This window comes from Candoia aspera, chromosome 5 (assembly GCF_035149785.1).
Source record: "Candoia aspera isolate rCanAsp1 chromosome 5, rCanAsp1.hap2, whole genome shotgun sequence".
NCBI classification, from domain to species: domain Eukaryota; kingdom Metazoa; phylum Chordata; class Lepidosauria; order Squamata; family Boidae; genus Candoia; species Candoia aspera.
This window is the reverse complement of record NC_086157.1, coordinates 74,803,817-74,821,458: the sequence shown is the minus strand read 5'-3', so window position 1 is coordinate 74,821,458 and position 17,642 is coordinate 74,803,817.

Genomic DNA, 17,642 nt, shown 5'->3' with positions numbered 1-17,642 from the left:
CTGGCGACTAGGAGCGAGCGGCAGCGCTGGAGGAGGAGCTGGAGCTAGCGTTGGGCTAGGCTAGGAGGCGTCTCTGCCGTATTCGCCCCTCGCCTGCCCTGCCCTGCCCTGCCCTGGGCTGCGGCTTCAGTTGCGCGCAGTTTGGCGTGATAAGAGCGCGCTGAGCGTGAGCTGGTGGGCGGCTCTGGGGGTGGAGTGCTTGTCTGAGGTCCGGCTTGATACTGGCCGTCCAGAACTGTGACCCTTTAGGCGAAGCGGTAACCCGCTTCATTGTACGATCGCTGCGTATTTGGGAAGGCTGCAGTGGCACACAAACACCCCCACCCCTTTAACTGCATTCTCCGTCCCAAAGAAGAAATGCTGTCGAAATGCACATCCGGCTGACATTTTTAGAAGGGAAGAAATATAACAACCTATAGACCTAAATCAGCCTTTTTTACAACTTCTTGTACCGCAATAGCTTGAGACAGAAAAAAAAGCAATACCTTGAAGATAGAGAAAATAGCAGTTAGCCAAAATTCACAGCTCGTGGTTGAATTTTGCAGACCATCTCTCTACATAATGGTCTTACTTTGATTTACAACACCTGTAACAGAAGCCTTTCGTGTAAGATGATGGGTTCATGAAACAGCCCTTTCAGCTCCACCTTCGCCAGAAATTAGAAATGATCCTGTACAGAACTGCCTTTTCTAGTGTAATGTCAGGTACTCTTGCTGCCTAATAGAAGGATCTTACAATAATTTTTTCTAGATGTGTAAATATGCTGGTTGTCCATGGCTGAAAAGTAGACTTACTAAATTCTTGAAGGTCACAGTTATGCACAGTGTGCTTCATAATGGAAACCAAGGCTGTGCAAATTCCAAGCAGCTATTCTGCCTGGTGATATGTTTTGTGCATTAGTCAGTCTTTACATTGATTATACACTCTTGAAACAGCAGAATTATTTGACAAATGGTTTAGCTGGAGTTCTTTTAAACATCCTCCTTTTATATTTAATAGATTATTAGACTGAGAATGCAGCATATATGATGACAGGGAATTGCCAACTTTCATATGCTGCTAGAGGCACTAAAATTCTTGCTTGTCTTTTGCCACCCTATTTGGGAATGATTTTTGTAAATACCTTCATGAATCTATACAAGCAATATGGTATGCAACAAACCAATTGACTTAAGGTGATGATACAAACACTTAATCCATCTCCCCCCATCCCATATATATCACCAAAGAAAAAACAGTGCAAATAACGTTACATTTTGGGATGATATTGAAGAACCGTGAAGTGAACACCATGATGAATATATATTCATATTTTGAAAAGATCACCAGTTATAAGCTACAACACAAGATACAGTAATTTGGAGGAAATGAAAACATTTTTTATATAAAGGACAGCAATTATGTTCTTAGCATTTCATAAATGATATATTTTGTCCTTCCAAATAAGTAGCTAATAAACGTAATGCACTAGGCATTAATTATTACAAGATTCATGTCCTAAAAGTGAATTGTAGGTTTTGCTGTAAAAAAGATTTTCTGCTATAATTCATAATCACATTCCAGTGACATACACTAACATATGCAGTCATATGCAAAAAATATAGTTATATATATATATATATATATATATATATATATTTAGTATAACTTTGCTATATTTTTAAAAATCATTGCGAGTTTTCTTTATCTTTTTAGTAAAATACATTTAGCTGTGGTTTTCAAAATACCCTAAGAAGACTCAGAATTAATGAATATAATGACATAATTACCTTAGAAATTAGACATGTTGTTTTAAGTCAGCTTCAATAAATAGTCCTTTCGTGTCCTGATATCCAGCTGCTTTCTTGCTATTTCATGGCATTTTTGGTTCTCATTGTCTATAGTTGGAAGAAAACTCTTCATATTATTTTGCAGCAAAATCTGAAAGCATCTGACTGATACTATAGTTCTGTAGCCACCTTTATTTTGAACATTTGTATCTAGCCATCCATCCTATTTTCAGATCTTTCATGTAAGCCTGAAGATTTGTATTGCCAACACCACACACGTTGAAGTGCATTCACCAAGAGAGCTACTTCAGTGGATATGCAGGACAAGCCGTTCTCCATATTACTTACTCTCAATCCCTGTCATCTCAGGCACATAGAACTGTTTCAATATAGTTAAAGCTCTGACCACTGAAGTACTCTCTATGCTTCATAAATTATACTTGCATTTTCTTGTTATACTCCTTGAATCATCGAAATGTGTGAAATGCCGATTCAGGTAAAAGATGAGTTACTAATTCTTACTTCAGTAGCCTATCATTTCAGTTCCATTGCTTTGCATGATGTTACTACATCACATGTGACAATAAAGGCTTTTACATAACAACAGTGAGCTGATTATTATTTTTTTTAAATAATTTTTATTGAATTTCAGGAAAAAGACAAAAGATACAGAAAAACAACAAAAAAAAAACCTACCAAAAAAACCCCCTGAAGTGTGAAAACACAAGAGAAACATTTTTAAATAGATTACAGAAAGAAGTGACTTCCGATTTTTAAACATCAAGGATATACAGCAATTTTCCATAATCCCTTACACTATATTAAACCAAAATCACATTATTTCTATAAGTCAGCCCCTTAGCACATTATAAAAATCACTAAATAGTATTGCTCCATCCCCTTATATTAAAAGAAAAGAAAAAGTATAAATCACCTAATCAACTCCCCCCCCAAAATAACAGTTACTTAATTATCCCCTCCCTACTACTATTCTGTACAGTCCTGTCTACTGTAATAAAAATCAAATATAAAAAAGCATGTAAATTGTCTGCCATTATAATTAATAGTACAAGAAACATGAATTAATATTAATAAAAAAACCCAACACCTTGATAATTTTAATCCCAATCATCAGCAATAAGTAGTCATCCAAAACCAAAAGACCATCCAGATAAATATTTTTAATCCCTTAACCCACTTCAAAATAAAACGTTTACATAACCCTGTAATAAACACAGAGCTAATTTCTTAAAAATCAAACAGCCCAACTGCTCCCCTCACAAACACAGACTTCTCTTAAAAAAACCTCCCATACATAATAACCCCTTCTTTTCCATAACATTCCATCAGAAAGTGAAATTCACTCAAGTCTTGCAACTCAATTTCTCTGTTAAAGGTCTTCAGTTCAGCATTGTCCATTTCATCCAACATTTCAACAGAAGCCCCAAACTCACTCTTAGACATTTCCATCACTGTTAAATTCTTCAGTCCACACATCCCCAACCAGATGGAACATTTTAGATCACATATTTTCTACAATGCTCTGAATGTCTTGCATAACTTGGCAGGAATCAGAAAAAAATCTGCTTAATATCTGCTTTAATATCCTGATGGAAGTCAGAGAGCCTAGTTAAGATCCTCCATGTTTCACACATGGCCGTAACTAGGGTCTGTGTCACCTGGGGCAAACATGGATCCCACGCCCATTTTGGCACACACACTCCTCCAGTGTGGCACCCAGGCCACATGCCTTGCTTGCCCCCACCTAGTTGTGGCCCTGGTCTCACACAGTAAATTCTGGTGCCCCCTAGGTACTTAACTGGCAAAAGTAAAAGGTAATGGAAAATTTCCAAACTGAGTTAAGATAACAGAAAGTTCCCCAGAGAAAGTAGCAGCAGGAAAGTAAAAGTTCAGAACAGCAGATTCAACGTGTAGGAAAAATGCTAACATCTTCAAAATTAGCACAAAAATAGTAACAGGGAAACAATAATATACTCTCAACCCTTCTTAGTATTGGATGGAAAGCAAAATCCAAAGCTTAAAAATATTTTTTTAAAAAAAATAATCACAAAAATAACGATAAGCACCAAGAGAAATCATTTCTCCTTAATCTAGAAAGCCTCTCTGAGGATAGAAATACTTTAAAAAATAATAATAAATTGAGTGCTTTAGAAATGGGGTGACTGGACTTAATGTCCCTTTAAGGCTGCAGAGCAGCTTGGAAATGGGGTGGTCCAGCCACCCAGCGAATTCTTACCTGTCGATCGTGAATGTTGTTTACGATCTCCCAGCTGCAATTCACTGTCTGGAGGACAAATGGGTCAATTCCAAGCATTTTCTTTCATCCAGAAAAACTCTCCTGGGCTTCAGGAGAAACAAGCCTGAGCCCGAAAAAACCACCACAATGCCAGTTCTGCCTGCAAAGCTCATGGGCACAGCTGTTCAGTCCACCATGTCTTCACCAGAAGTCAACAGTGAGCTGATTCTTGATAATCAAGGTTTATTCTTGATTCAAGGAAATATCAGAGGTTCTTGTGTCATTTTGGTGTTCCATTTTTCGAATCCTCTGTAATAAGGTGTATTTGCTGAATCAATCCTTATAATCTCATTTTGTACAGTTTTATGTACTCTTATAAAGGACTAAGACACCCTGAACACAATGGAACTCACTTGAAGAAACTATGCACAGGATTGCACAATTGATTGTTTCCTTATCCCAAAACTTTTCCTGTATCTGTTTTCTAATGTCATACAGTAAAAAGAATGAATTAGAATCCAAGAAATCCTGCTTCAGAATTATATACATACTTTTGCTATTTCTTCTCAGGTTAAGAAACAATATGCAAAGGTTTAAAAAGGAGTAAGAAACATAGTTGAACCTTGTTTACATCCATGCTATTCACTCTTCAGGACCTCTGCATACCTTGCTATCCTTGATTCATTGCCTTTTGTTATTCAAGCTTCTTACCCTCTCTGTTTGAGATGTCATTAACGTCACTCAACCCCAACTCTTTTACTCTTCCTTTTCCTCTTAACTTATTCTCTCTTTTTTCGTATTTTGCAGTTTGATTCTTATTCATTTATTTATATAGCTAAGCTACCTCAGTGTAATTTTCCATATTGTTAATATTCAACCTACATTTATTAAGCACCCATTGTTTCTCAAGACCCTTGACTTCTTGTTCTGCCAGATAAAGTTCTTACAAAAATATTTGCACTGCATTCAGTTTGAATGTTTCTTGTGATATACCCAACTTTCACTCCCAGATGTGGGCAGTGGGCAGAAGCATATCCAGACATCTTTGCTTTTTCTGGCAAACATTAATCCCTCACAACATACGATACACCATCCACTACCTCTCTACCAGCATTTGCGCATCTTAAAATTTCTCCATCCGTTTTCCCAACTTTAGCAAGCATTCTACCAAGGTATACAAATTCATCTGCTTACTCTAGTTTTTCCCTATTTAGGGATAATATGGTAAACCTAACCACATTTTAACACTTATGCAGTTAAGATAATCTACATCTGCAGTCTCAACATTTTCAGCATTCTTGCAACTGATTCATACTTTCCTGCAGTTAGGCAATTCTTGCTAAGCAACTCTTCTTATGCCTGATTCTTCTATTGGAGTGTGGAGAAAATTGTTTTGGAAAGGTTATGCCTATTTAATCACTGTGAAGCATTGTGAAGTCAGAAATATTCAAGTTCAAGGATGAAATCATATTTCTTTACAAGATGATACTAAATTATATCAATACTTCTATATAGAGAGCTTTATGCTGTTTTGTTCCGTAGCATATTGTAATAATGAAGTGTCTTACTAGGAGCAGAGAAACTTGTATACAAATCTACTTAGCCATGAAGCTGATTGGAGCCCTCGGGCTAAATACTGAACATTTCCAGATGGTGATTTGATGTGATGCAAATTTCTAAAAACCTCCAATTCCCCAACATCCTCAGAAAATCTATTTGGATTTTTTTCTGACTTGCTTCTGAAATGAATGAAACTTGATATCCAACGATTTCATCCTGTGCTTATAGGCATCTGTTTCCTACTTAGTGCCATGTCCCTATTCTCAACAAATAGATGATGTTTCATATAGCCCATTTTAGTAACCTGCTGGGACCTTTGGTCCTTGAGAAAAGCCCTGAAATATTTTTTTTTTTTTCTTCTGTGCTAGTCTTGCTGGGTTGCTGCATGTATACTTCCTTGGACTTGCCAGAATGCTGCTTTACAGTGCAATGGCACTCTGGTGAATGGAAAGTTCTTGTGGCTTCTGAATACATTTGTTAACTGCTTTTTAAAATGATATTCCCCTTCTGGCCCATTAGAAGGATCATTTTGTAAACTGCCAGACAAATGTACACAAATAAATGTGAACAAATTATTACTATAATTATTATTATTATGCATGAACAATGCATATAGGAGGCAGGAATGCTAAAAAAGTATTGCTTTTCTTGTCCAGGTAGGATGAAGAGCAGTTTGTTAATTCAATAGAACACTAGAATGTGTTTCTGTATGTGTGTGTTTGTATATACACACACACACACACATACATACACATACACAAACAAACACACTAGAAAACCAATGACCCGTTTAGTCATCATTTCAGAGATATTTCCTAACCAGATTCCTCAATGCCTTCAACAATTGCAGAGCTTCTAATGTATTGCCTTCACTGGAAAAGTTCTTAAAAATTCAGGGAGTTATTCAGAAATGCATCTCCCTTGAAATTTGCCCATGTAATTCGTATTGAACTGTATAGCACAGTCAAACATCAGGAGTTGACCACAGGAAATGTTTAATGACATTTTGTATTATGCCATAAAATGTTTTATAAAATTTGCCAAATTTCAATTCCACAGGAGTCATAGATCCTGGATTTTGGTCACATTCGGTAAGTTAGCCTATTTGAGGTACCTTGGTTCAAAAATTGTTGGCCTGTGATGCACCATTTTGCCTAGTTAAAGTTTACAAACAAACAGACACGAGAGTTTTAGTAGTATATAGATATACATACACATGCACAAACCTCTCTTATTGCTGAGTCATCTTGAAATAGAAAGGATGAGAACTGATTGGCTGGCACTCTGCTCAGTAATTGGCTATTATGAAAGAAAGTATCTCTGCAAACTCCAAATTTGCAGTTGCATAGATCAGTCGTGGTGGACCTATGGCACACGTGTCAAAGGTGACACACCACGGCATTTTGGGTGACACACCAGCATTCACCAACACCCAACAAGGTTGTGCCTTGGCATTAAGGAGCATAAAGGGGTGCCTTTGCAAATTGCAAGCAGCTTCTCCAGGAACCGGCTTTGTGTGAAGGGGCAATAACTTGGGGGTCCTCCTGTGCTCACAGCTCCTGCTCGAAAAGCAGGTGGCAGCCGTGGCAGGAGAGCCTTTGTGTAGCTACGTGCTGTGCACCAGTTACGCCCCTTCCTGGATCGGGAGGCCCTTCGAACAGTCACTCATACCCTTGTTATCTCTCATATAGACTACTGCAATGCACTCTACATAAGGCTACCCTTAAAAAGTATCCGGAAGCTTCAGCTGGTCCAGAATGCAGCTGCGCAAACTGTTTTTGGTGCCCGCAGAAGGGCACATGTAACACCGCTGCTGCTCGAGCTTCATTGGGTACCAGTTTGCTTCTGGGTTCAATTCAAGGTGTTGGTTATTACCTTTAAAGCCCTGTATGGTATGGAGCCAGGTTACCTGAGGGACTGCCTCATGCCTATTACATCATCCTGTCCCACCCAATCGTGCAGAGAGGACATGCTGCAGACCCCATCTGTAAGAGAATTCCATCTGGCAGGGTCCAGGAAGCGGGCCTTCTCTGCAGTAGCTCCTGCCCTGTGGAACATGCTGCCCCTGGAGGTAAGATTGGCCCCATCACTCCTGGACTTTCGGAGGAGTCTGAAGACCTGGTTCTGCCGCCTCACTTGGGGTGGAGAGGGGAATAGATCTACATGGGGATGGTTGCTATAGACCACTCCTCCCACACTTGGACTGTTTTAGATTCTTTCGCCACTTGGACTTTTTATCCTTACCCTTATTTATATTATTTATTATTGTATTTTTATACTGTGTATTTTATGGTTGTTGTAAACCGCCCAGAGTCCCCCAATGGGAGGAGATGGGCGGGGACAAATTAGATAGATAGATAGATAAATAAATAATCGCCATCTCACCTTGCTGCCTTCTTGGTCCCTCTTGTGTGAAGCCAGTTCCTTCAATTTGTAACAGGCTTCTCCAGGAACTGGCATCGAGCGAAGTCAGCAAAAGCACGCCCCTTCACTCAAAGGCGCTACTTCGCACCAAGGTACGCCCCTTCACGCCCCTTCGCACAAATTGCAAGTCGCTTCTGCAGGAAGCAGTTTTGCGCAAGAGGGAGCAAGAAGACAGCAAGGTTTGCTGGGGCAGTGGACGGCAGGGCAGCAGGGGTCTCCACTGTAAAATAACTTTATTATTTTTCAAAGCATAGTTAAAATACTAAATAAAGTGTAGATAAGACAGAGTTTGGACCTAAAGAAAAAAGAGAACTATAAAAGTGTAAGTTAGAAAAGAATAGAAAAAGAAAGTGACTTCCGACTTTCTCCAATACAGATATAAATGCAGTAACAAATCTAACCTCTTACCATTAGTTAAACCTTAGTATACATTATTTCTATAAAATCAAGCCTTTTAATCATCAAAACCCAAGATTTAAAGCCTCATTTTTTTTCTGACATGAGCAAATAGTCTAAAAGTGGTTGCCAAGTAGAAACAAATCCAGAAATGGTATTTTCTCTTATCAGTGCTGTTAACTTGGCCATTTGGGCCAGTTCCATCAATTTAATAACCCAATCTTCCACTGTAGGAATTTGTGGATCTTAGGGCAGCGGTGGTCTCGGAGGTGGCAAGGGCAACTGTGGCTGGGACTGGGCTGGGGCGGCTGCGGCTTCCCAGGCGTGGCAAGCAGCCTCAGAGCTGCACAGTTCTGGAGCTGCTTGCCATCCCGCAAGGCAGGGTGGCCAAAAGGGAAGAGATGGGGGGGGAGATGGGGTGGGGTGGGGTTGCAGGGCCTTTTGTTCATTCAGTTTCTTTGGTAACTCAAACCACACCACTCATGATTGGACTGTATTTTTTTTTTTAATGAATATGTAAAAAAATGTTTCTCTTTTGTTTGGGGGAGGGGGGGAGATGCCTGCAGAGTCAGGTTAGGCATTTTCTGAATTTCTGACATGCCAAGCCCAAAAGGTTTGCCATCACTGTTATAGATGGTACCAGGCTAGAAGCATTTCAAGTCTTTGGATGAAGACAAGGTAGATAAATACAGATTGATTTTAAAGTATATTAGAAATTATTAGGTAACAAGAACACTTGTCATGTGGCAGATCTAATTCATAGGGTAGTTGTGCGGATGCATTAGGATGACTAATATATAGATATAGACATAAATATAAAGATATCTGTGATCCTTGGAAGAAGCTTGAATAAAAATTACTGTTGATATTTACAAAGAAGCAAGTCCTATTGTGCTAATTGTTTTTACAGCCTAAGATAAATGCTAAGAAGTGTATTGATCATGTGATCAATTCATGATTTTTAAGAAGTACACACTCTTCATATTCAATGTTCAGATTTGTGAGTATATGAGCTTTTTTGCCAAAACTGCTTTGCTTTTTATTTCTTGACATTAATCTCCTTATGCAGTTGTTTCCCTGCAGCTGCATATTTTTATTCAAAGGCGTTTAAAAGATAAGAGCATCATTTTGAAGAAAGTACACAATATTTCCTGAAATTACTAGAATTACATTATGTAGCTATTAGGAAGAACATTTAAGTGAAATATTTTTCCATTAAAGTTTTTTCTTCTTTTCCTCTCTGATGGTTTTTTTTTTTAATACTCTAATATTGAATTTGTGGCAGAATAAATAGGAAGGAATAATAATAACCATTACCCATTTCATGGAAGTCTGAAGAAGGATTATAATGAATCCAAACCCAGTAAGTAAGTAAGTAAGTAAAGCAAGCAAGTAAGTAAGTAAAGCAAGCAAGTAAATAAGTAAAGCAAGCAAGCAAGCACATGACTTGAGAAAGACCATAAAGATATTGTTTGTGGCAATTTGTCCAAATCTAAGCAAATTTTCCAATTGTTACTTTAAAAAGTTTTCATGATAGGCCTTGGTGAGTGCATTTGTATAGTTCTAGTATGCTTATGTCAGGTAAGCATACAGAGGAAATATCAGATGATCAGTGAAAAATAATGATCTTTGTAAATCTCATTAGCAAAATGAGAACTAAGTATCTTCCAAAGACAAATAGTCTGGGAGAGATTCACATTGCCATTATTAGAGCAGCGCTACCGTGTCCCATCATCTGTTTAAGAATGTTTTGTATAAAAAGAACAAAGTTACTAAAACAAGTTTTTGGCTAGAAATGCTAGTCAGATTCACAAGATTTAAACTGTTTAATTAGACACTGTTTTCTTTGTTTATCTTATATGGTTTTTGCCAACAGGCACAGGGACTCGGGAATGTAGTAGAGTTGACACAGTGGCTGTATTGAATGTTATTGGTAGGTATGATTACCTTAGCTGTGAATTTTCTGAGTTTTTAATGATGATTTTTTATATCCTGCTGTCTTGTCTTTTATTGTTTAAATTATTGTATTGTTTGGTTGTTTTTTCATTGTTTTAATTGTTTGTAAGCTGCCCAGAATTATATATATGAGATGGGCAGCTATATAAATTAGACAGACAGACAGACAGAGAAAGAGAGAGAGAGAGAGATAAGATCACCCAGAACAATTTTGCAACCAAATATTTCAATTTCAAGTCAATAAAAGTTAAATATTATTTGCTTATTATACATTAAATTGGTATTGGTCACAAATAGAATACTAGTTTGACTTTAAGGCCTCACTGTCATAGCCCACTAACCTGCAGCATGAATATATTCTGCTAAATGTTTTTAAGTGACATGTCTTCATATTGTTGCCTTCTTTCTATCCCAGCCCTATGGAGACAGTTTCAGGTTATCATTAGCTGTTCCACTTTTAAAGTGGCTCCCTTCTCCCAATACAATTTTGGTCAAGGACACTATCTAGAACACTTTGTCGATGGTGTGGCTGGTGATGCTCTCAAAGGTAAGATCTGATAAGCTCCTATTGGCTACTTTAGGCTGCTACAGGCATGTACCTCTCCTTTGGTCACTGGGAATTGTCCTGTATGGCATTTTAATTTGGACTGATGGAGACACTAGCTGCACTAGCAAAAGACAGACTTAAAGTAATACTTTTTTAAAAGTATAGTTTGTCTGTAAAGTTTTCCTATTCATGTAACATAGCCATACTATCTGGAGGCTGAAATGAATATGTAAAGCTCTACATATTAATTAATTTTCTATACCTGTTTAAGAAACCTGCTTTCCCAGAACTGCACCTTTTATTGAACACTCCCTCCTGCTTTACCCTGTACCCTTCATCTGGACCTGGGAGTTCACAGGTAGAGGAGGAGCATGGGATAAAGCAGCAAAGAATCCCTCCCTAAAGTTCCCCAAACCATTACTCAAAGCCCTAATCCTAACTTCTGTGACCTGTCACTGGTGCTGTTTATGGAGCCTAGCATTTTTTTGAAAGAGAGTCTAGACCTTGTGGAGAGCCCTCCTCTCACCTGGATATGGGTTTACAGCCCCAAGAGTGCTAGACACATGTCTAAACCAGAAATACTCTAAACCAGTGTTTCTTAACCTTGCTGGCTGGGGAATTCTGGGAGTTGAAGTCCAGACATCTTAAAATTGACAAGGTTGAGAAACACTGCTCTAAACGATAGGTCACAGGTGCAGAGTGGTCCTCACCTTTCACCTCTCACTCCTCCAATTTGGTGAGAGCTTTCCTGCTTCCTCATCCCACAAGTTAGCCACAAGCCTAATGTGTGGTGTGGAAGGTGCTGCCCAATAAAGCAGGAGAGGGAAGCCTGGCACAGGGTGCATTGTAGGAAGGAAAGCAAGGCCAAAGAATCCGGTATCTTTCCTTAGCTTGTCCCACAATAAACTGTAATGACAGAACCACTTGCTAGTCTCATTCATGAGGCAGAATAGGGTTTGACAATGAAGGCATTGCAAAGCAGTAGCTGCTGGGAGTTAACAGAAAAACCATATTGTTCCAACTGTCACTTAACTTTTTTTCTCCAGAATTGATGGGACACATGCTATAATGTGATAATCAGAAGGGGGATCAAGGACTACTTGGTTGTATGCAAAAAGTAACATGTTGGTGAGTTTTTGTTTTTTTTCATTTTTGTTTCAAAGAACTACTAATGTATACTGCTAAAAGATTTAGTAATCAGCATAATTATCAACATCAGTATCATATCAGTTGGCCAGAAATCATTAGAAACATATAAACCATTTAAGGCATATGCATGGTGACAGTTGGAACAATATGGTTTTTCTGTTAACTCTCAGCAGCTTCTGCTTTTTTGGTCAATGGAATAGTTCAGCTTTGGTTGGCTGAACCTACCATGCTGTTTTGGGAAACTGAAGGTGCAGTGTTCCATGGCCCCTGGTTTCCTGGCTAATTCCTTGGTTAGTAGACATAATGTTGATTGAATGTAACTACCTTGCAAAAAGTATTGCTTTTTCATGACTTTCTGCAGGAGCTGATGATGTAGTAGACAAGACAAAATGTATCAGAAGATAAGTTGTTTATTTTTATGTTCTTTATAAACCACCTTCATTCACTATGCATACAAAACTTTAATATATGTCTCATTTAATATTTATAGTGAAGAAAAACAGTGAGCCATGAAAAGTGTACTTGATGTAACCTTTAATCTAACTATAAGAGAGGTATCCAGGTAGTTCTAAAATATATATTAAAAAGGCACCATTATTTGTCTGAGCAAGATTTGCACAATTTTCCCTGTACTGTGTTCGCACTGAAATAAATGGTCCCTGCCAAAGAGAAGTAGTTTAAGGCTTTCAGCCAGGTCTAGCTTCATCAACCAAGGAAAGTAGGTAAATATGTTTCTTAAGGGCATTTATAAAAATTGGAGCTTTTATTTTAAAGGCATTTAACTTGCAAACTTTCTATCTTTAAATGACTTTGCCCAAGGTAGAATAGACATCAGGGGTGGCTAGCTACTCCAGAAAGTAAATATTGTTAGTATTTCATCATTGACTTCAAGATATCCTTAAGGCAAAGATTTATTTTTTTAAATGAGATAGATAGATTAGATGAAATTATTTATTATTATATACTCCAGAGTCAACTGGGATTGCTCCTAAATGCTCTTACAAACATAATAGCCAATCTTGAGTTAATTCTAGCCTGAAGCTTTTTGACTTTTTATGTGCAGAGATAATGGGGAGCGGATGATGTAAAACTGCAGATTTTTGGCTATACAGCATATTCTCTCCAACCATGTCTAATAAATTATACAGATTGCAAACTGAAAATGGTTTGGGATTGGAGGAATTCCCAGAAATAATATGCAAAATATATTACCCTTGATAGTTAGAGAATGTTGCATTTTGCAGTTGATGCTATATGACTTGATATTTTCTGTGTTTAGTGCTAGCAAAGATCTATAGTCCAATATCACACTTAAACAAATTACTTAAGAAATTGTTTTCAAATAAAGTTCATTTATTTCTACCCATTTGCTTCATTTGTACATACTGTCATATTTAGTATATATTACACATGTAATTATACGTTATTAATCCTGACTTTGGACATTTGGTTTAAGCATATTGTTATTTGTTATCAAATTATTTTCTACTGTTTTCCTTAATTAAGCTACTCCCAAGCTACATAAAACTATAACGCCCTTGTATTATTTTAAGATCTGTTTTTACACATGAACTTTCATTTTTAAATAATATAAGGAATTGTTGAAATATGGAACATTGAATGAAATACTTAGAAGAATACAAAATAGTATCCTAATCCTAATCATAGAATAATATAACTATAATGTTTATATTATATTATGGTTAATTGTTTTTTACTGTAAACCGCCCAGAGTCCCTCCTTGAGGGGGAGATGGGTGGTGATAAATTTGACAAATAAATAAAGAAATAAATAATTCAAATAACTGTGCATAGGACTTTAGCTTAATTCAGAAGGCACTGATTAGACAACACAGCTGTTAAATAAATCATGAAAACAATAACTGAAGGCAATAAAAATTAGCTTGCCAAAACTAGAAAACTGCTACCTGAATGTCACAGAATTTGAATTATTAATAATTTAAAAATTGCAACAGGAATATTTTTGTTATTTCTTCAGTTTTGTTCTACCAGTTTTGTTCTATCAGTTTTGTTCTACCACACTGATTAATACTTGTCAGTTTTACAGCCAATTGAGAGTACAAAGAGGCAGCTGACAGTGGTAGTCCAATAATAACATGTTCTATGTCTGCCTGGAAATTTGATATAGAGTCCTGGAAGTCACTAAAAATAAGCTCCCATGACATGGGGAACCAGAAAATCAGGCAATTTGTGTGGGAGTGGATTGGACCCTAAAGAATTATTTAAAAAATAGCTTTTTCTCCTCCATCTTGATTTGTTTTTTATCACTTAAAGTCCTTGTAGGCTGAATCAAACAATTTATGACAAATCTATTATTTGTGCAGTGCAGAAGCATTCATAAATATCTATTTGAGTATTGTTTCTGTAGCTTCATGAAACAATTACATATCTATCTATCTATCTATCTATCTATCTATCTATCTATCTATCTATCTATCTAAAATCACCTCTTTGTTTTTAATTAAATATTTAATCCTAAAGTTAATAAAAAACATAGTTGAGATTATTATAATACCAATATTTTGGGTGCAGCAAGATTGAGTGGGATTGGATCTAAAAACAATGTTTTTAGAAATACGTAGGACAAATTAGTGACTCTACTAGTACTAGGACCCTAAATGAGGCATTTCAGGGATAGTGTAATATGAGGTGGATTGGTTTGGAGCTATAGCTCCAAAACCCAACCATTTCCCCAACATGTGGTTGAGGATTACACAACTGATTTGTTCCTGTTAGTGCTAGTAAGGGAGACTTAAAAAAAATTAAAAGATTCATAGTGGTAAAAAGGGAGAGACACTTAATTCACCTTTCATTAGCACTTGAGACTTCCTTGAACAAGCACTTGTTTTTTCTCTAGCTCGATAATATATTTGCCTATTCCTTTTTTTTTTTTTTTTTTGCAAATAGTAAATCCTGTTTAATAGGACTATTAGAAATAGCAGAATGGTGTGTGTGTGTGTGTGTGTGTGTGTGTGTGTGTTGAAGATAAATATAAAAGTTGGATTTCATTGGGCATTGCTGAAACTAGAATAGGTTGGGGAAGGCTATTATAACATAGCTGTTCTGTGGTGCTATTACAGCAATGGAGCTAAACATTTCATTCATATTTCTGCTGAGTAGGATATTTCACACAGTAGTTTTCTTGTTGATAGTTGCCTAATTAGTTTCATTATAACTTGCTAAGTTAGCTAAATTCTGAAACCAGTCTTACTCTGTTGTATTAATTCATATGGGAATAATGGAAAGATATTCTATTCTTGATTTTAGGGTGTCTCAGATGTTTAAAAATATGATTTTATATGTCATACTACATTTGCTTAGACCTCAATTCCAATATCATTTATTTGCCCATGATTCTATGTAATGTATGGAATTAGCCTTGATATGGCCCAAATAAGAAACAACACTTAGCCAGCCTTGGCTGACTGAAAATCTGAGCATATTGGACTAGATTAGTAGTTATATGGTACACCACAAAATAGCCAACTATTATTTATACCATTATCTCACTTTGTCACAACAAAGGATAGCACTTAGCTGACATACTGTAGCTGATGTTGCAAATAGCTAAGCAGAATTAGATTTGGTTGATGCTTGGACGGAAGACCACTAAGAAATGCCATAGCTGTAGCATAGATTGGGAATTTTATATATATATATATACACATACACATACACATACACATACACATACATACACACACATACACACACACACACACACACACATACTGGACAAATACAGAGCCAACATACATCACACTGTTGCCCCCCCCCCCAAATAAACCCCTGTATAGATATGCCCATGCAATCACTAGGAACTGACCTTGACTCAGAGACTATTTTTGTTTTTAGTGTTTCTATGGGTGAGGAGATAGAGAACATTTAGAGACTTTTTCTTTTCTTAGTCAGCACTGGATGAGTGCGCCACAACTCTCCTATCCCTGCCTTTCCTGCCTTCCCCCCCCCCCGCCCCCCATTCTTGCTACATGCAATGAGGATTGAATATGATAAGGTGACATGTTATGCTAACAATTGGTAGAAAAATTGAAAAACATTAGAAGAGGGGAAGGGAGTAGAGTTTCCAAAATAGAGTATGTTTGGATGTCCAAAATCCAACAGGAACATTCTACACTGCAGCATGTTGTTGCAAATCCTCATGATGTCTTACAGTTGAGACCTTTATCTTCCTTTTAATTCTCAAGAGTTTCCACAAACTTGTTACCTGACACTCAGGTAGTTTGTGGGATGTTTCTTGAAGAGAAAGAAAGCTAAAAATATGTCAGTTTTAAGGCATTGTTCACCAATATAACCACCAATGTCAACTCCTCCAAGTGTTGATGGGGAAAAAACCTATGGCAATAGCAAGATGCATGAAAAGCCAAATGGTCACCAGCACTACAAGAGGATGAGCCTAGATCCTCTACTGCAAACAGCAGGCAAAATGTTGACAGTGAAAGACCCAAAATTTGGAAACTTCAGAGCTGCTCCTCCTCAAGGCCTAGCAACCTGCAAGGATAAAACCAACTGCTAATTGCTAGAAACAACCAACAGACAGTCTTAAGGACATGCCAAAGAAAACATGGACTGTTTTGTGGACTTGTACTATTTGTTGGCATCGTCGTTTCGGGTAGTGAACCTATTCAAATGACTACGACAACCAAAGGCATCTGGTGAAGTGAATTGTCGTTTCCAAAAGCATATGCCATTTAATAAACTGTGTTAGTCGGTAAAGGATTACCAGATTCCTGACCTTTTATGACAATGAAGTAATCAAAGTAAGTAATCACAAATACAAATTGCCACAAAGTTATGCAGAGTTGAATATTCCTGTTCAGGATTCTGAAAAGTGAACCATAACTATTTGTCTGCTGAGCCACCAAAGGAAGAATAAATACAGAACAACACTACTTTATGTTAATCCAGTTTTGTAGTGTGTATACTCTTCCTCTGGATTCAGAGTTTAAATTGAAATAACAAAAATGTTGGACACATGGACAGCAGGGCAAGAAAGATGGTAAGAGCCTTGGAAGCTAAATCCTATGATGAGTATGAAGAGTGGTTAAAGGAACTTAGCCTAAAGAAGAGAAGGCTAAGGAGAGAAATGATAACAAACTTCCAAAACATGAAGAGATGTCAGAGGACATTGGGCATGGATTTACTCTCTGTAGCATCTGAGTGTAAGACAACAACCAATGGGTACAAGCATTATTCCTGTAAGGGGGAATTTCCTGACTGGGAGAACTATGAAGCAGTAGAACAGCCTGCTTCCTGAAGTTTTGGGTGCTCCATCACTGGAAGTATACAGGAAAAGATTGGACAGCCACTTGTCTGGGATAGAATGAGGATCCCTGTCCTGGGCAGAAGGTTGGAATAAAACACCACTAATATCCCTTCCAATCCTATGATTCTATAAAGCAATATCCTATATTTCAGTGTTTCTTAACCTTAGGAACTTTAAACTGGGTGGACTTCAACTTCCAGAATTCCCCCAACAGCATGCTGGCTGGGGAATCCTGGGAGTTGAAGTCTGTGCATCTTAAAGTTCCTGAGGTTGAGGACTA